Source organism: Bos taurus, chromosome 9 (genome assembly GCF_002263795.3).
Source record: "Bos taurus isolate L1 Dominette 01449 registration number 42190680 breed Hereford chromosome 9, ARS-UCD2.0, whole genome shotgun sequence".
NCBI classification, from domain to species: Eukaryota; Metazoa; Chordata; class Mammalia; order Artiodactyla; family Bovidae; genus Bos; species Bos taurus.
The window spans coordinates 32,080,288-32,101,396 of NC_037336.1; the positions used below are offsets into that span (position 1 = coordinate 32,080,288).

General features: G+C 41.0%; 1 protein-coding gene across 11 annotated transcripts in view; it reads left to right on the forward strand.

The window, feature by feature from the left end:
- The first annotated feature begins 19,691 nt into the window (after nucleotides 1-19,691).
- Nucleotides 19,692-21,109, forward strand: part of MCM9 (minichromosome maintenance 9 homologous recombination repair factor) — a 126,610-nt gene continuing 125,192 nt past the window's right edge. For all 11 annotated transcript variants that reach the window (XR_009495990.1, XR_009495991.1, XR_009495992.1 and 8 more), the window contains exon 1: nucleotides 19,692-19,999. The gene's annotated coding sequence lies outside the window, so the exon portion shown is untranslated. The remainder of the gene's footprint in view (nucleotides 20,000-21,109) is intronic.

A 21,109-nucleotide genomic window follows, 5' to 3' on the forward strand; every position in this document is an offset into this window, starting at 1 on the left:
AATTTCATGGCTGCAGTCACCATCTGCAGTGATTTTGGAGCCCCAAAAAATAAGTCTGACACTGTTTCCACTGTTTCCCATCTATTTCCCATGAAGTGATGGGACCAGATGCCATGATCTTAGTTTTCTGAATGTTGAGCTTTAAGCAAACTTTTTCACTCTCCACTTTCACTTTCATCAAGAGACTTTTTAGTTCCTCTTCACTTTCTGCCATAAGGCTGATGTCATCTGCATATCTGAGGTTATTGATATTTCTCCGGGCAATCTTGATTCCAGCTTGTGCTTCTTTAGCCCAGCGTTTCTCTTGATGTACTCTGCATATAAGTTAAATAAGCAGGGTGACAATATACAGCCTTGATGTACTCCTTTTCCTATTTGGAACCAGTCTGTTGTTCCATGTCCTTTTCTAACTGTTGCTTCCTGAACCTACAAATATAATGAGAGTTTGAGAAAGGTATAAATTACCATGGGTTGAGTCATCAGTTGTCTTGGAGTAGAGCATGTATACTAGAGAAGTGGAAAAGGATTGTCAGGCAGTGGTTGAGCTCAGAGGCTATATGTTTACATTGACACCCAGCAGCATGATTATGTTCTTTGACCAGCTACTTGGATACAGGTTTACAGGAATGGATAGTTATACATAACCAGGATTAGGATTTTGTTTGGTAAGTACAACAGAAGGAAGAAAGAGGAACAAGACTGTTATTATGCTAGAATTTTAGAAGTAAAGCCACAGTGGACAAATACTATCAATTGCCTTACTAAAGGGTCTGGTCACCAGTTTTCAATGTGTGTCGGGGGCATTTACCTGCACATCCAAGCAATTCTCTGACACCAGCTGGGTGTCCTATTTTTCAACTCAATTCCGACACTAATTACCCAGAGATGACATCAGATTCCACGTGTTAAGGGTTCAATCCTATAAAATTACCCTCCACTTCACTTCCTAATCATAAGCCCAGGTTATTACTGGCTATAAACCAGACGTTTCATGATCCCTTCCTTGGGTTTGATTAATTTGCTAGAGAGGCTCACAGAACTTAGGAAACCTGTTTACTCACTAGATTACTGATTTATTACAAAGGATATTAAAGGATATAAATCAACTGCCAGATTAAAAAAAATTATATATATATATAGTGTGAGGTCCCAAAGGAGCTTCTGTCCCAGTGGAGTTAGGGGCCCAGCATGGTTGCCCACGAAAGCATTCTGGTTCCCCAACCTGGAAGCTCTCTGAGCCTAGTCAAAAATCTCTTTGAAATAGAATTGATACCCAGAGGCAAACTCTCACATTTGTGGTCAAATGATTGAGAAAGGACAGTCTTTCAGTAAATGGTACTAGAAAAACTGGATATCCACATAAAGAGTGAACATGAACTCTTGGACCTGATTACACCTTAAGTGGATCAAAGACCCAAATGAAAAATAAATCTCTTAGAAGAAAACAGGTAGGGTAAACCTTCATGACCTTGGATTTGGGAATGATTTATTTGATATGACACCAAAAGTTCAGATAACCAAAGCACAAAGATAAATTGGACTTCATCAAAATTAACATTTGTGCACCAAAGGACACTACTAACAGTGAAAAAGACAGCCCCCAAAATAGGGGAGAATAATTATAAAGCATATACCTATAAGGGATTAATACCCAGACTATATAAAGAATTACTAAAACTAAACCAAAAAACAAAAGTGGGTGACAGACATAGACATTTCTCCACAGAAGATACAAATGGCCAATAAGTACTTGATGTTCAACATCACTAGCCATTAGAAAAAGGTAAGTCAAAACCACAATGAGATACTTCATGCCCATTAGGATGGCTTTTTATTAATTTTTTTAAGGGAGAAAAGAATGGAAAAATTGAGACCCTTTAGCACTGCTAGTGGGAATGTAAAATGGTACAGTTGCTGTGGAAAATAGTCCACCAGTTCTTCAAAAATTTAAACATAAAATTATCACATGATCCAACAATTCCACTACTAGGTATATTCCCAAAAGCAGAATTGAAAGCAGGAACTCACACATATACCTGCGTACCAGTGGCCATAGCAGCATTATTCACAATAGCCAAAAAATTGAAGTAATCCAAGTGTCCATTAACAGATGAGTGGATAACTAAATACAGCCTTTCCCTCCTGTTGTAGGGAATATCTTTAGTTCAATCTCCTGTGGGTCTTTTTTACTCCGTACACAAAACACTATTTCAGGTCACCAAATGTGTACATTTTTTCCACAACATGCCACCAGCTGGGTGTCCTAGAGTGTAACTCCAGGCCACACACACATGCTTCGGATGTCCGTCCCAAGCCCAGGTGGTCACTTGTGCTTCCAACCAACTAGAGATTCTAATGACCCCCTCTTAGATTTGATTAATTTACTAGAGTGGCTCACCAAACTCAGGGAAACACATTTACCAGTTTATTAAAGGATATGATAAAGGATCCGGATGAACAGCCAGATGAAGAGAAACAGGGTGAAGTCTGAGAGTGGCCTGAGGGCGGCAGCTTCTGTCCCCATGGAGCTGGGGTGTGTCACCCTCCAGGTGGATGTGTGTTCGCCAACCTGGCAGTTCTCTGAATGCCATACTAGAGGTTTTACGAAGATTCCTCACATAGGCACGGTCAATTAACTGTTCCAGCCCTTCTCCCCACTCTGGAGAAATGGAGGAGCCAGTGCTGAAAAATTCTAAGCTTCTAATCAAGGTTTAGTTTTTCTGGTGACCAGCTCCATCCAGAAGCCCACTCGGAGTCATTTAAATAGAACAAAGGATGCTCTTTAGTGCTCTTACCACTTAGGAATTTACAAGGGCTTTTGGAGCACTGTGTCAGAAACAATTAAAGGCAGATATTAGAACAAGAGAATTTTTTATCATTTAGGAAAGGATTTCAAGCTCTGTGCCAGAAACTGATGACAGAAACCAACACTTTTTTTTTTCTCCTACACATATGCTTTGGATTTGCTGAATTCTTTGGATCTGTGGGTTTATAGGTTTTATCAAATTTTGAAAATATTTTGGCTTTTATTATTTCTTATATTTTTTTCTACTTCCCTTGCTCCTGGCCTTTGGGGACTCCAATTAATTATACATATATTATGCTACTTAACATTGTCCAAAAAAATTCATCAATACGCTGCTGAATTTGGGGAGCTTTTTTCTCTTGTTCATTTTGGATAGTTTCCATTGCTATGTCTATAAATTCAGTGATCTTTTCTTCTACACTGTCAAATCTGCTGTTAATCCTATTCAATGTGTGCTAAACTTCTCAGCCACTGTAGTTTCATTTCCAAAAACAAAACTTGGGTCTTTAAAAAATTTTATCATGTCTCTAACATGTTCCTCTACTACTTAATCTTTCATGTTGTTAATTATGTATTTTTAAAACATGTTTTATTTTTAGAAAAGTTTAGTTGTGTAGTTTAAAGTTATTATACTGTTACAAGAATTCTTAATTTCTATTTTTGTCCTGCTATTTTGTATTCTTTTATTCTATTGTATTTCACAATCTTCATCTGATAAAATGTGAGCAAGAATTTTTGTTGGTTTTGAAGCTCCTAAATTAGTGTCTTTTAACAGTAGCTGCTGGATAATGTTTGTTGAATTGAATTTTTGTCACATCACTAAAATGCTTTTTCTACAGTCTTGTTTTAGACCAATTTATGTATTATATACTCTCACAATAATAGAATTTACCCTTCTTATTTCTGAGTCATCTGGTCTTGTGTCTGAATTATCTTTCTGTTACCACCTTGTGCTCTCTTGTAACCTCCTCTATGAAAGCCTTTTCCACACCCTCACAGTGAATTAAACATTCCTTTGTAGGTGTACCTACAGCAATTATATTAAAATTATTCAATCATTCAACAAATATGAAGCACCTACTATATGCCAGGTATTACTCAAGGTGGTTGGGATGAATAAATCATGGAAAAAGTCCGATAAATCCTGTTCTCACAGAACTTCGAAGTAGGGGATGTAGACAATAAACATAAATACATTTAACATTAGAAAGTGGTAAGGGCTATGGACAAAAGGGAAGGATGAGTAAGGGTGCAGGGGGTGAGAAGGAATGGGCATGATGCCGTATTAAATAGAATGGTCCAGGTTAGCCTTATCAAAAAGTGATATAGGAGCAACAACTTGTTTCATGCCTCCCAAAATAGTCAGTCAATTATCTTTTGGCTTTCCCTTCTAGTACAGTGCCCAACACTTAGTAGGTTGCTAGAAGAACAGAATAAAAAATGTATCTTCAAGAGAAAAGGACTAGGTGTGTGTCCATGTGTTCATGTACATACATGTGTGGTTGTACATATACACAAATTCTTTTATATTCTAAATTCACTGTCATTTCATGTTTAATTTACATATGCAGATATACATTAAAAATATAGATACTGTTCCATTCAAAAAGGATTAGAAGTGACTACATAAAAGATACGCAATGAAAAAATCTTTATCAAGCAACTAATTAAATGGTGTAGGAAGTCAGGACTAATGAAAGAATACAAACAGCATTGAAGGGTAACATAACTGGACTTAAACCTCAGCGTTTGCCTGATATGCCTTTGAGCTACATGTACGGTTATATGATTCTTAGAAAAGAGGATAGGTTTAAATGAGAATAAAAATTTCTCCTAATGTCGAATTCTAGAAGTAATTCCTCATAGAACTTCATTACAGGAGACAGTGCTCAATTGATATTGAATGGTGTCCTCAACTATTTTTACAAAAAATCATGTGAATTTTAAAGCTATAACCTTCGATAAAAGGGGAAATGATAGCATTTAAAAATAACTCAATTTAAGAAATTCAATAAAAAACAACAACAGACTACTAAGTACTAGCTGTCTCATGTCTAACTGGATCCTAGGACAGAACAGTGAAAAAAGGTGAAGTCCCTTGACAGGCTTCCTTAAATATCATTTCTCTTACCTTGACTCTTGGATAGTAGAAAGAGGTTGTAATCAGACAAGGTACAGGAAGGAAATTCCAGTTCAGTTCAGTCACTCAGTGTTGTCTGACTCCCCATGGACTGCAGCACGCCAGGCTTCCCTGTCCTTCACCAACACCTGGAGCTTGCTCAAACTCATCTCCATCAACTTGGTGATGCCATCCAACCATCTCATCCTCTGTCATTCCCTTCTCCTCCTGCCTTCAATCTTTCCCAACATCAGAGTCTTTTCCAATGAGTCAGTTCTTCACATCAGTTGGAGTTTCAACTTCAGCATCAGTCCTTCCAATGAATATTCAGGACTGATCTCCTCTAGGATGGACTGGTTGGATCTCCTTGCAGTCCAAGGGACTCTCAAGAGTCTTCTCCAACACCACAGTTCAAAAGCATCAATTCTTTGATGCTCAGCTTTCTTTATAGTCCAACTCTCACATCCATCCATGACTACTGGAAAAACCATAGCTTTGACTAGATGGATCTTTGCTGGCAAAGACATGCCTCTGCTTTTTAATATGCTGTTTAGGTTGGTCATAGCTTTTCTTCCAAGGAGCAATTGTCTTTTAATTTCATGGCTCCAGTCACCATCTGCAGTGATTTTGGAGCCCCTCAAAATATAACCTCTCACTTTCCATTGTTTCCCCATCAATCACCATAAAGTGTTTAGACTGGATGCCAGGATCTTAGTTTTCTGAATGTTGAGTTTTAAGCCAACTTTTCCACTCTCCTCTTTCACTTTCATCAGAGGCTCTTTATTTCTTTGCTTTATGCCATAATGGTGGTGTCATCTGCATATCTGAGGTTATTGATATTTCTCCCAGCAATCTTGATTCCAGCTTGTGCTTCATCCAGCCCAGCATTTTGCATGACGTACTCTGCATATAAGTTAAATAAGCAGGGGGACAATATACATCCTTGACATACTCCTTTTCCAATTTGGAACCAATCTGTTGTTCCATGTCCAATTCTAACTGTTACTTCCTGACCTGCATACAGATTTCTCAGGTGGCAGGTCAGGTTGTCTAGTATTCACATCTCTTTAAGAATTTTCCAGTTTGTTGTGATCCACACAGTCAAAGGCTTTGGCATAGTCAATAATGCAGAAGTAGATGTTTTTCTGGAACACTTGCTTTCTCGATGATCCAATGAATGTTGGCAATTTGATGTCTGGTTCCTCTGCCTTCTTTTTCCTAAATCCAGCTTGAACATCTGGAAGTTCATGGTTCACATACTGTTGAAGACTGGCTTGGAGAATTTTGAGCATTATTTTGCTAGTGTGTGAGATGAGTACAATTATGTGGTAGTTTGAATATTCTTTGGCATTGCCTTTCTTTGGGATTGGAATGAAAACTGATCTTTTCCAGTCCTGTGGCCACTGCTGAGTTTTCTGAATTTGCTGGCATATTGAGTACAGCATTTTCACAGCATCATCTTTTAGGATCTGAAATAGCTCAACTGGAATTCCATCACCTCCACTAGCTTTGTTTGTAGTGATGTTTCATAAGGCCCACTTGACTTCGAATTTCAGGATGTCTGGCTCTAGATGAGTGTTCACATCATCGTGATTATCTGGGTCTTGAAGATCTTTTTTTTGTATATAGTTCTGTGTATTCTTGCCACCTCTTCTTAGTATCTTCTGCTTCTGTTCAGTACATACCATTTCTGTCCTTTATCGAGCCTATCTTTGCATGAAATGTTCCTTTGGTATCTCTAATTTTCTTCAAGAGATCTCTAGTCTTTCCCATTCTATTGTTTTCCTCTATTTCTTTGCATTGATCACCTAGGAAGGCTTTCTTATCTCTCCTTGCTATTCTTTGGAATTCTGCATTCAAATGGGTATATCTTTCCTTTTCTCCTTTGCTTTTTGCTTCTCTTTGCACAGCTATTTGTAAGGCCTCGTCAGACAGCCATTTTGCTTTTTTGCATTTCTATTTTTGGGGGATGGTCTTGCTTCCTGTCTCCTGTACAATGTCATGAACCTCCATCCATAGTTCATCAGGCACTCTGTAGAGTCTATCAGATATAGTCCCTTAAATCTATTTCTCACTTCCACTGTATAATCATAAGGGATTTGATTTAGGTTATATCTGAATGCTCTAGTGGTTTTCCCCACTTTCTTCAATTTAAGTCTGAATTTGGCAGTGAGGAGTTCATGATCTGAGCCACAGTCAGCTCCTGGCCTTGTTTTTGCTGACTGTATAGAGCTTCTCCGTCTTTGGCTGCAAAGAATATAATCAGTCTGATTTCGGTGTTGACCATGTGGTGATGTCCACGTGTAGAGTCTTCTCTTGTGTTGTTGGAAGAGTGTGCTATGGCCAGTGTGTTCTCTTAGCAAAAACTCGTTAGCCTTTGCCCTGCTTCATTTTGTACTCCAAGGCCAAATTTGCCTGTTAACTGCAGGTATCTCTTGACTTCCTACTTTTGCATTCCAGTCCCCTATAATGAAAAGGACATCTTTTTTGCGTGTTAGTTCTAGAAGGTCTTGTAGGTCTTCATAGAAGCGTTCAACTTCAGCTGCTTCAGCATTACTGGTCGGGGCATAGACTTGGATTTCTGTGACCTTGAATGGTTTGCCTTGGAAACGAAGAGAGATCATTCTGCCATTTTTGAGATTGCACCCAAGAAAGTTTTAAGGCAACTTTTTCAGGAAGGAAATTAGGGAGTGTTCAAAAAGTTCTTCAGTTAACTATCTTAATTTTATTTTTTATAATAGTCTAATTTCAACAGTACAGGTACTAATGGGCCTAGTTGTTTTGAAAATTAAGATTGAAGAAAAATATTTAATCATCATCTAACACGGTGGTTCTTACATTTTGGTGTGTATGAGTCACCTCAGTTACTTGCTTAAAATACTGACTTCGGTGTCCATTTCCAGAAATTCTTAGTGTGTAAGTCTCAAGGTAGCAAAGGAGTCAGGCTTTAATAAGGAGAATTTGATTCACATGGTAGGCTGCTGCTGCTAAGTCGCTTCAGTCGTGTCCGACTCTGTGCGACCCCATAGACGGCAGCCCACCAGGCTCCCCCATCCCTGGGATTCTCCAGGCAAGAACACTGCAGTGGGTTGCCATTTCCTTCTCCAATGCATGAAAGTGAAAAGTGAAAGGGAAGTCGCTGAGTTGTGTCTGACTCTAGTGACCCCATGGACTGCAGCCTACTGGGCTACTCCATCCATGGGATTTTCCAGGCAAAAGTACTGGAGTGGGGTGCCATTGCCTTCTCCCACATGGTAGGCTACAAAGATGGTAAACAGGAAAGGAGAGGCTAACTTTTTCATAAACCTTCACCATAACCCTAATGCAATGTTTGTCACCAATAGTAAAATGTGTGTGAACATATAACTCCAAAGAAGTAACTAATTCATGTAATGAACACATTATTGTATTAATATATACATTATATTAAAAAAAAATAACCCCATCACTATGGTGACGGCATTTATATTTCAAGGTCCCTTCAGGCATATGTGTATGTACTCAGTCGCTAAGTCATGTCCGACTCTGCGACCCCTTGGATTGTAGCCCACCAGAGTCCCCTGTCCATTGTATTTTCCAGGCAATAATACTGGAGTGGATTGCCATTTCCTCCTCCAGGGGATCTTCCTGACCCACGGATCGTACTTGCATCTCTTGTATCTCTTGTATTGGCAGGTAGATTCTTTACCACTAGTTAAAAGTGAGAAGCTCTTTGACTTCTAGTACAAATTCTAAAAACTTACATACATATGCTATCTTACTAAAAAAACCCCCACCAAATCCTTGTATTACCAATACATGGTGGGAACATCACACTGCACACTCGAAGAGGCAAAATTCCATTTCCAAGAGGGCCATTGAGTCCTCCCACCCTGGATGGAACAGCTGCCTCTCTGCTCTCATGGTTCAGAACACAGGGGTCACAAAATGGGCTTTCTGAGCCACACACAGCACGTGGTGGATGGACCCTCGATACACTGCTCAGCCTGCAATGAAACAAACATCACACATGCAGCCCAAGCACCCAGGCATAGTCCATGGCTAATGATAATAGACGATATGGATAAATTTTTCCAAAGTTAATTTAGTGAAATTTAGAGAAATATAATTTGTAGGGTGATAACGTATACAAATAATACTTATAGTACACGGATGTCATATTAATTCTATATATTAAATATATAATATGAACAATATAGAATCTGTAGGGGTATACACAAACTGCAATAGTCACAACAGACAAAGAAATTCAGTTAGTGTTACTGTCCAATCCTACAAATGCACACTCCCGCCTTGGCCCTCAGAACTCAATAACTTTACCTGAAAACCATCTGATATAAACTTAACAACGGTCCAGTTGCAATTTTTACAGTAAATAATTAAATCTTATTTTTAGAGTCAGAAAAGATATAAATAGAAGTTCCTGTAAATGTCTCTGCATCACAGTAGTTCATCTTGCACACCCCTTGGGGCTGAATATTGCTTCCTCAGAGCACAAATAAATGTTTCTTTAGGAAAACATTCTCCTACAACTTGCCTTCCAAATAATACATTATAAATTATTGGAGCCTGAAATTTTATCTTTGATTCATTGAGAAGAGATCCACAGGAAAATATTCTTCCAATCTACATTCTCTCCATGAAGGATTACGCAATACGAATCACCTACAGCGGCACTGAAATGGTCAGAGACAAGAATGTATTTCATTGGTTGAGAGCAGGCAGCAAAATGATAAACGTACCCTCTCAAACGAGGGGTATAAAAAAAGAAAAAGCCTATTCAGTATCTTTGTAAGGAAGCCACATCTAGACAGAATGAATCTATGAGTTCAAACTGAGTTTAAAGAGGCCTTTCCTTTTCTAAGGAGGAATCTGTTAGGGTGTTGGGGCCAGTGTGAGGAAAGCAGGAGAGACTCCATCTTGAAGCCTATCATCCATCTTAAAGACAGGATGTGAACTGGGCCTGAACCTTGCCCAAGAGTGACAAAACTGTTGCTAGTGAAAACCAGGTCTCCTGGAGACTTCCCTCCCTACAGGTGACAAACAGAGATTGTAGTTGAGGTCAGGCTGCCCCTGTCAGAATAACCATGGAGACATCCCCCCTTGATGTATAATCATTGTTCCCCCACTTTAACCTTAACTGTTTGTTCTCCTAACCTACTTGTAAAACTCAATCACATACAACAAAGAGGTTGCTAATATGTAACCAGTCACTTAGTGGGGGCGGCAGGGGTGGGGGTTGCGGTGCGGTATAAAACTGGGCCTCTCAGAAACATCAGGGTCCTTGTTGGGAACTGATTCCCCTTGGACCCGCTGGCATAATAAACTGTACTCCAATATCTTGACTGTCCTTCGAGGTGTGTTTTGTAACTCCAGATTCCACAACAAGGGAGCATGGTTTGAATTCACAGAGCAGGAAACAATGAAAAAGACATCCTGTGAACTATGCAAACTAGTCTCATCAAAAACAAAACTGTTCAAATTCAAAGGTTGAAGCAAATTTTTTAAAAAATCAAAGTCACGTAAAAATAGTATTTCCAACATTTGTTGCATACCTTCGATATGCCAAGGACTGTTTAGGTCTGGGGATATACCAGTGAGGGAAAAATGCAGAAATCCCATTTGTGTGCTCAGTGGGGCTTATACTGTTGTGGGTATTCCCAGTTGGTAATGATAAGTAAAATGGAGAAAAACAAGGAAGAGAAAACAAGCAGTGTGAGGCAGGGAGTGGGGATGTGGAGTAGGTTATGAGGGAACTGAACCAGGTAGGTAACTGGGGGGCGAGTATACCAAGTGAGAATAACAGGAAATGTAAAGTGTTAGGAGAAGTAGGAATGTCTGAGCAACAGCATTGATGCTGTATTGGAGTGAACAGAGGAAGACAGTAGTGGATATGCAATAAACTGATGAAAATTTTAAAAACTTAAAAACATATTCAAAGACGAGAAATGAGTCATAAAAATATTGCAGTAGTATGACAAGAACTCAACAAAGGGTATTCAGAATCGACTATGTGAAAGGCTCTGTTGTAGGGCCTTCATCCTGCTCACATTTTAGCAGAATGTAAACTGTGAGAAAGTAGAATAAAAGAAAATACAATATAGTAGAACAAAAACAGAAACGAAGAATTCTTGTAATGCAGTATAATAATTTTAAAGTACACAACTAAAAATTACAGAAAACGAGATAAATGACTCAAAACTACATAATTAATATGGAAGATAAGTGGTAGGGGATCATGTTAGAGACATGAGAAAATACTTTTTAAACGACGCACTTCTGGTATTCAGAAGTGTCAGAAGTGAAGTGTTTTTTTGTGAAGATTAAAGGAGACACAGAGAAGAAACACACAGTAGGAAGAAACAACTTTTTCCTACCCAGAAAAAGAGCACAGGAAAAAGCTGAGTTTTTTCATTTTTAACAAGAAATTGAAGGAAAAAATAAGGCAAATCACAAACTACTGAACCCAGTGATAAATAAATTTGCAAAGGAGCCAAAAGGAAGAGGTAAGTAAAATACTTGAAGAAACCACGGGAAGGGCCCTGGAAATTAAGACTCAGTTCAGTTCAGTAGCTCAGTCATGCGGAGAAGGCAATGGCACCCCACTCCAGTCCTCTTGCCTGGAAAATCCCATGGACAGAGGAGCCTGGTAGGCTGCAGTCCATGGGGTCGCTAAGAGTCGGGCATGACTGAGCGACATCACTTTGACTTTTCACTTTCATGCATTGGAGAAGGAAATGGCAACCCACTCCAGTGTTCTTGCCTGGAGAATCCCAGGGATAGGGGAGCCTGATGGGCTGCCGTCTCTGGGGTCGCACAGAGTCGGACACGACTGAAGCAACTTAGCAGCAGCAGCAGCAGCAGCTCAGTCATGTCTGACCCTTTGCAACCCCATGGACTGCAGCACACTGGGCCTCCCTTTCCATCACCAATTCCAGGAGTTTACTCAAATTCATGTCTATTGAGTCGGTGATGCCATCCAACTATCTCACAGTTCAGAATTTATGACTATATGTATAAATATACACAACTATTTTCTTGTTTAAATTTCTCTAAAAGATGATTGAGATTATCCAGCATATAAGAAACCAGAAAATCACCACTCAATTCTAACAACAAGTAAAAACCAGAAACACTGAAAAATCAATCTCTCTTCTTAAATCCGTCAGAGTGAGGTCACAGGCCAAACTGTTGCCCCCCAAAACTGAAGAGACAATGGAGAATCACAACTTACCAGAGTAGAAACTCAGGAGCTGAGATCCTCTACAGGAACCAGTGCTGGTGTATGGAAACTTTATCTGTAATTGACAAATCACTGGAGGCCAATTGTGGGCAGGTCAGAGAAATTAAAAACTCCAGAGGGACCCACTCACACTTTTATGGGTTTTACCTTCAGGAGTTCATCAATTCCTCACAATAAATACTGGAGAAAAATCCCTTCCTGCTCTGGCAGGAGCTGCAGAAAGGGAACCATTTTAAAATACACCAGAGTGCTCTGTTCATAGTAAGCTCTGCTCTCAGCTGAAAACTATTTAACCAGAGCCTAACCTCCTAGGGTCTACCAGACACTAACTGACCTTGGGGGAAGAGAAATAACTATTTCCACCTGGCTCCAGCCTTCCACAAGAAGGAAGGGAAATACACAACTTCAATCTCCTTTAGCCTTCTGCCTGGGTTAAGGAAAATATCAGTTCCAGCCCATTCTAACCATCCTGTACCACCTAAGCAGGGAAGGGACTGAGAAGAACATGCAAAATTCATAATCCAGAGACAAAACCTAACTACAAGATTGAGACCTAATCATAAGACTACAGACTTCTCCCCACTCCACACCTTATCTCTACGTTACTAAAGGCCTATTTATAGCACTGTAACCTAGCACATCATCTTTCAACAAAAAAATTTATAAGATACATGAAAAAAAACCACACCAACACAGTTTGAAGCAACAGAGCAAGCATCAGAACCAGGCTTTCATATGGCAGGGATATTGGAATAATCAGACTGAAAATTTAAAACAACTATGATTAATAGGTGAAGGATAATGGATAAAATAGAATACAAGAACAGATGGGCAATGTATGCAGAGAGATAGAAATTCTAAGAAAGAAGCAAAAAGAAATACTAGAGATTGAAAACTCTGTAACCAAAATAAGGAATGCCTTTGATGGGCTCAGTGGACTGCATACAGCTGAAAACAGAATCTCTAAGCTTTAGGATATGTCAGTAGAAACCTCCAAAACTGGGAAGCAAAACCCACTGGAATATCCAAGACAAGTACAAATGTCAAAACATATACAATTACAAAACATACACATAATGGGAATTCCCAAAGGAGTAAGAAAAAGGAACAGAAGAAATCTTTAAAGCAATAATGAGTGAGGACTTGCAACAAATTAATGTCAAATTAATGTAAAAGGTCACATACACATAATGGGAATTCCCAAAAGAGTAAGAAAAAGGAACAGAAGAAATCTTTAAAGCAATAATGAGTGAGGACTTGCAACAAATTTAATGTCAAATTAATGTAAAAGGTCAGTTTTCATTCCAATCCCCAAGAAAGGCAATGCCAAAGAATGCTCAAACTACCGCACAATTGCACTCATCTCACACGCTAGTAAAGTAATGCTTAAAATTCTCCAAGCCAGGCTTCAGCAATACATGACCCATGAATTTCCAGGTGTTCAAGCTGGTTTTAGGAAAGGAGACGAACCAGAGATCAAATTGCCAACATCTGCTGAATCATGGAAAAAGCAAGAGAGTTCCAGAAAAACATCTATTCCTGCTTTATTTACTATGCCAAAGCCTTTGACTATGTGGATCACAATAAAATGGGGAAAATTCTGCAAGAGATGGGAATACCAGACCAGCTGACCTGCCTCTTGAGAAACCTATATGCAGGTCAGGAAGCAACAGTTAGAACTGGACATGGAACAAACAGGCTGGTTCCAAATAGGAAAAGGAGTACGTCAAGGCTGTATATTGTCACCCTGCTTATTTAACTTATATGCAGAGTACATCATGAGAAACGCTGGGCTGGAGGAAGCACAAGCTGGAATCAAGATTACTGGGGAAAAGATCAATAACTTCAGATATGCAGATGACACCACCCTTATGGCAGAAAGTGAAGAAGAACTAAAGAGCCTCTTGATGAAAGTGAAAGTGGAGAGTGAAAAAGTTGGTTTATAGCTCAACATTCAGAAAACCAAGGTCATGGCATCTGGTCCCATCACTTCATGGCAAATAGATGGGGATACAGTGGCTGACTTTATTTTTCTGAGCTCCAAAATCACTGCAGATGTGATTGCAGCCATGAAATTAAAAGACGCCTACTCCTTGGAAAGTTATGACCAACCTAGACAGCATATTCGGAGAAGGCAATCGCACCCCACTCCAGTACTCTTGCCTGGAAAATCCCAGGGACAGAGGAGCCTGGTGGGCTTCAGACCATGGGGTCGCTAAGAGTCAGACACGACTGAGCAACTTCACTTTCACTTTTCACTTTCATGCATTGGAGAAGGAAATGGCAACCCACTGCAGTGTTCTTGCCTGGAGAATCCCAGGGACGGCGGAGCCTGGTGGGCTGCCATCTATGGGGTCGCACAGAGTCGGACACAACTGAAGTGACTTAGCAGCAGCAGCAGCAGATAGCATATTAAAAAGCAGAGATATTACTTTGCCAACAAAGGTCCATCTAGTCAAGGCTACGGTTTTTCCAGTGGTCAGGTATGGATGTGAGAGTTGGACTATAAAGAAAGCTGAGTGCCATAGAATTGATGCTTTTGAACTGTGGTGTTGGAGAAGACTCTTGAGAGTCCCTTGGACTGCAAGGAGATCCAACCAGTCCATCCTAAAGGAGATCAGTCCTGGGTGTTCATTGGAAGGACTGATGTTGAAGCTGAAACTCCAATACTTTGGCCACCTGATGCAAAGAGCTGACTCTTTGGAAAAGACCCTGATGCTGGCAAAGATTGAGGGCAGGAGGAGAAGGGGACGACAGAGGATGACCGACTCAATGGACATGGGTTTGAGTGAGCTCTGGAAGTTGGTGATGGACAGGGAGGCCTGGTGTGCTGTGGTCATGGGGTCACAAAGAGTTGGATATGACTGAGCCACTGAACTGAACGTTAAAGAAAAATCCTGAAAGAAGTCAGGGGTGGGGGAAACATTTGTGAGGGGAAAAAAAAAAGATTATATTATATTCAACTTCCCCTAGAAACTATGCAAGCAACAAGAAAGCAGAGTGAAATATTTTGTGTTGAGAGAAAAATCCCACCAACCTATCATTCGTACCTGCAAAATTATCCTTCAAAAGTGAAGTAAAAATATTTTTCTCAGACAAAAATGTAGGGAGTTTGTTGCCTGCAAGTCTACCTTGCAAGAAAAGTTAAAAGTTCTTTGAAGAGAAAGGATATAATATATCAGAAATTCAGATCTACATAAACTAAGGAAGAGTACTGAAGAAAAACTAAATGAAAATAAAAACTTATTGATCTAACAGAACAGTGTGCTCCACATAATAATAGCAGTAGTATATTCATTATGCAGAGCTAAGTCTTACAAGCTTATATAAGTAAAGTGGATGAGTGCCATGATGCAAGGGATGGGAGGAAAGATTGAGGATTACTTTGCTACTATAAAATACTTGGAGTAGTATAGTGTTACTTGAAAGTGGACTTAATTATAATGTATATTGCAAATTTTATTAGTCAACTGATTTTTTTAAAAAGCATAACAATGCTAAGAATGGAGAGAAAATGGAAGCATATAAAATGTAATTATATATATTAAAACATTATAGCCTTTGGATTTGTAGAGTGTTTTTTATCTAAAAAATGCCAAATGTATAAAGTAACAAATCTTCAAATATCTGTTTTCATTCTTCCTTGGAGGCATTTTCTGAGAAAAATAAACAACAATAAGAAAACAAGCACTGTTACTAAAAAATGGGCAAAAGACCGGAAGACGCCCAATATATACAGATAAAAGTTAAGTGTATGAAAAGATATTCAACATCATATGTCAACAGGGAAATGCAAAGCAAAATAACAATGAGATACTACATACCTATTAGAATGGCTAAAATTCAAAACACTAAAAACACAAAATGCTGGAGAGGATGTGGAGCAAAAGCAACTTTCATTCATGGTGGATGGGAATAAAATGGTACAGCTACTTTGGAAGACATTTTGGTTGTTTCCTACAAAACTACTCTTAACCATATTATGCAGCAGTCATGCTCCTTTGTATTTACCCAAAGGAGCTGAAAACTATGTTCACACAAAATCTGCACGTGGTTGTTTACGGCAGCTTTATCCATAATTGGCTGAACTTGGAAGCAACCAAAATTGGTCCTTCTGTAGGTGAGTGGATAGTGTGGTATGTGCAGATAATGCAGTATCATTCAGCACCAAAAAGAAATGAGCTGCCCAAGCCATGAACAGGCATGAAAGAAATTTAAATGTATATTACTAAGTGAAAAAGCTGATCTGAAAAGACAACATACTGTATGATTTCAACTACACGATATCCTGGAAAACTACAGAGAGAGTATAACGATCAGTTATTGCTAGGAGTTAGTGGGGTTGGAGGGATGATTTTTAGATTTTTAGGCCAGTGAAACTATTCTGTGTAACATGCAGTGGTGGATGCCTTTTATTATACCTCTGTCAAAACAGAATGTACACCGAGAGTGAACCCTACTATAAGCCATGGACTTTGAGTGATGATGATGTGTTAATGTCAGTTCATCAATTTTAACCAATCCACCACTCTGGTAAAAGGATACTAACAGGGAGGTTGCAGCTGTGTGGAGACAAGGATTATATGGGCAATTTTTGTACTTCCTATTCAATTTTGCTATGAACCTAAAACTGCTTTAAAATTTTTAATAATAAAATGTTAAAAATCAATTGTATGCAAAGAACAACCAGAAATTGAAACTGGTAACATTTATATATAATCAAAAAGTATGGTCCCTTCTTTCCCATGATTTTAGGGATAAATCTGACAGATGAATTTGACATAACAGCAAAAAACTTCGAGATTACATAAGCATCACTATGAACAAAGCTAGTGGAGGTAATGGAATTCCAGTTGAGCTATTTCAAATCCTGAAAGATGATGCTGTGAAAGTGCTGCAGTCAATATCCCAGCAAATTTGGAAAACTCAGCAGTGGCCACAGGACTAGAAAAGGTCAGTTTTCATTCCAATCCCATAGAAAGGCAATGTCAAAGAATGCTCAAACTACTGCACAATAATGCTCAAAATTCTCCAAGCCAGGCTTCAGCAATATGTGAACCATGAACTTCCAGATATTCAAGCTGGTTTTAGAAAAGGCAGAGGAACCAGAGATCAAATTGCCAACATCCACTAGATCATCAAAAAAGCAAGAGAGTACCAGAAAAACATGTATTTCTGCTTTATTGAGTATGCCAAAACATTTGACTGTGTGGATCACAATAAACTGTGGAAAGTTCTGAGATGGGAATACCAGACCACTTGACCTGCCTCTTGAGAAACCTATGTGCAGGTCAGGAAGCAACAGTTAGAACTGGACATGGAACAACAGACTGGTTCCAAACAGGAAAAGGAGTACGTCAAGGCTGTATATTGTCACCCTGCTTATTTAACTTATATGCAGAGTACATCATGAGAAACGCTGGACTGGAAGAAGCACAAGCTGGAATCAAGATTGCCAGGAGAAATATCAATAACCTCAGATATGCAGATGACACCACCCTTATGGCAGAAAGTGAAGAGGAACTAAAAAGCTTCTTAATCACAGTGCAAGTGGAGAGTGAAAAAGTTGGCTTAAAGCTCAATATTCAGAAAACGGAGATCATGGCATCTGGTCCCATCACTTCATGGGAAATAGATGGGGAAACAGTGGAAACAGTGTCAGACTTTATTTTCTTGGGCTCCAAAATCACTGCAGATGGTGATTGCAGCCATGAAATTAAAAGACGCTTACTCCTTGGAAGGAAGATTATGACTAACCTAGAGAGCATATTGAAAAGCAGAGACATTACTGTGCCAACAAAGGTCCATCTAGTCAAGGCTGTGGTTTTTCCAGTGGTCATGTATGGATGTGAGAGTTGGACTGTGAAGAAAGCTGAGTGCCGAAGAATTGACGCTTTTGAACTGTGGTGTTGGAGAAGACTCTTGTGAGTCCCTTGGTCTGCAAGGAGATCCAACCAGTCCATTCTAAAGGAGATCAGCCCTGGGTGTTCTTTGGAAGGACAAAAAGCTGAAACTCCAGAACTTTGGCCACCTCATGCGAAGAGCTAACTCATTGGAAAAGACTCTGATGCTGGGAGGGATTGGGGGCAGGAGGAAAAGGGGACTACAGAGGATGAGATGGCAGGAGTTTGAGTGAACTCTGGGAGTTGGTGATGGACAGGGAGGCCTGGCGTGCTGCGATTCATGGGGTCGCAAAGAGTCGGACATGACTGAGCAACTGAACTGAACTGAACCCCTAAATAGACGGGGAGGTTTACTTTATTCAAGGGTCATAAAATACTAATAACAAGTAGATTCTTCCCAAACTGACCTACAGATTCTGCTGCTGCTGCTAAGTCGCTTCAGTCGTGTCCGACTCTGTGCGACCCCATAGACGGCAGCCCACCAGGCTCCCCTATCCCTGGGATTCTCCAGGCAAGAACACTGGAGTGGGTTGCCATTTCCTTCTCCAATGCATGAAAGTGAAAAGTGAAAGTGAAGTTGCTCAGTCGTGTCCGACTCTTCGCAACCCCATGGACTGCAGCCTACCAGGCTCCTCTATCCATGGGATTTTCTAGGCAAAAGTTCTGGAGTGGGGTGCCGTTGCTTTCTCCGACAGATTCTATGCAACCCCAATAAAAATTGCAGCTTTTTCACAGAAAACAACAGGCTGGCTTTAAAATTCATTTGGAACAGAAGAGCCCTAACAACTTTGAAAAAGAACAAAACTAGAGGCCAAACGATCTACCCGATTTCACGACTCATTATAGTTACAGTAATTAAGACAACCTCGTGTTTTTATCAGTTCAGTTCAGTTGCTCAGTCGTGTCCAGCTGTTTGAGACCCCATGCACTGCAGCACGCCAGGCCTCCCTTGTCCATCGCCAGCTCCCTGAGTTTACGCCAGCTCCCGGAGTTTACGCAAACTCACATCCATTGATTTGGTGATGCCATCCAACCATCATATCTTCTGTCGTCCCCTTCTCCCGCCTTCAATCTGTCCCAACATCAGGGTCTTTTCAAATGACCCTGTTTATGACCGTATTTTTATAAAGCTAGACAAATACATCGGGGAACAGAATATTAAGTCTTAGACCCGCATATAAGGACAACTGACATTGGAGGTAAGTCCAAAGGCTATTCAGTGGAAAAAATATAGCTCTTTTAATAGTAGTAGATTTCTATTAATAAAGTTATCCCAAGATCCATATTTCGCAAAAAAAAATCCGTATTTTGCAGCATATCCAAAAATCAGCTCAAAATTAATCATAAACCTAAACTTAAAACCTTCATTCTAAAACTTGTGGAAGAAAACAGAAAAATCTTGGCGGCTTTGGGTCTGGCAGAGGTCTTAAGACAAGAAGGAAAGCCCAGCGCGTGCAAAACCTAAGAGCCACCGCCTACCGCTCAGTCTAGCCCGCCCCGGGGCTCCTGGCGCCCTGGCCGGGACCCGCCTCGCTCCTCCCATCCAGCCCCGCCCCGCCCCGCCTCTCTCGTCCGGCAGCGCTCGGCGGGGCGCGCGCCCGCCCGCCCGCTCCTCCACCCGGAAGAGGCACCTGAACCGCCAACTTGAGGCAGTGCGCGGCCCGGCGTCCCTCGGGAGCGCGGGCCCGATCAAGCCGCCCGCGTGGCGCCTATCTCGCCCGGGCGCCAGGCGGACCCGCGGGTGCCTGCGCGTCCCCGGGGCCGACGGCGCCTCCAGCGGCCCCGCGCGCGCCACCCGCCCCGCCTCCACCCGGGGCCTCCTCCCGCCTCGCGGGCCCCGCGCACTACCCCGCCGCCTGGCCTGAGCCCTTCGTGTCCCTCAGCGTCGGGAGCAGCCCCCGGTGACTTCTGACACCGCGTAACCGCCAGTAAGTGAAAGCCGCAGCTTCGTTTCACCATTCTTTATTTCTCCCGCAGAGGGTCCCAAGTCTTGCCCACACCTGGTTAATTCCAAAACTATTCAACTTCGGGCCTGGGCCGGCGATGCGGCTGCCCGCAGCTGAGCCTAGGAAATGTTGTTGTCGGGCACGGGCAGTGTCCAGAGACGGAAGTGTGGAAAGCTGTTCTCCGGGCACAACTTGGCTCCACGTTTGCGGAGCGCCCGCGGGGAGGAGGCGGAGAGCTGAAGCTGGGGGGCGGGAAGGGGGCGGTGCCAAAGAGGGCGGATCTTAGGGTGCAGGGGCGTGGCCCCCGGAGGGGCGGTGCGGCGGGTGTGCGGGCTGTGATTCCCAGGGACCCAGCTGGAAGTTACAGCTTATGCATCCTCCTGGGTTTTTCTTGTTGGCGATTTACTTAAGAGAATAAAGTAGCACAACCTGGCTTTATTTGTCTTCAAATATTCCATAAGAAAAAGGAAAAGGAACTTGAAAGTTGTAAAACGCTGCTCAAGTATGAGTGAGCATGTTTCTAGGGTTAGCAAGCTGCTTAGTCAGTTGTGCCCAGATATTGAAAGTGAATGCTTTTTTTTTTAGTGATGCTGTTTCAAAAAGACTAGGCGAAATTTAAACTGATCTTAATATGAACCATGAATTCTGAGACTACCCCCTTCCAGCCTTATGTGAAACTGCCTTTTAAGTTGCTAAGTTTTTGGCTCCAAATTTAATATGCATTTATAGAATCTTAGAGGTTATCTAAAGGGACAACAGAGGATGAGATGGTTGGATGGCATCACTGATTCGATGGACATGAGTTTGAGCAAGCTCCTGGAGTTGGTGATGGACAGGGAAGCCTGGCATGCTGCAGTCTGTGGGGTTGCAAAGAGTCTGGACATGACTGAGAGACTGAACTGAACTGAGACCTTATCTTATAGCCACTCTAAGAGTCCCAGTTTTGTTTTGTTTTGTTTTTCCAGCAAAGGCCAAATGATGAAAATACTGTATGATTAGTTGTTCTTTCTCAAGTGCTTTTTCTTCTTTACTCTTAGCTGAATGTATACCTACCCCACACAAAATACTTATCAGTGTAGTGGCCTATACATC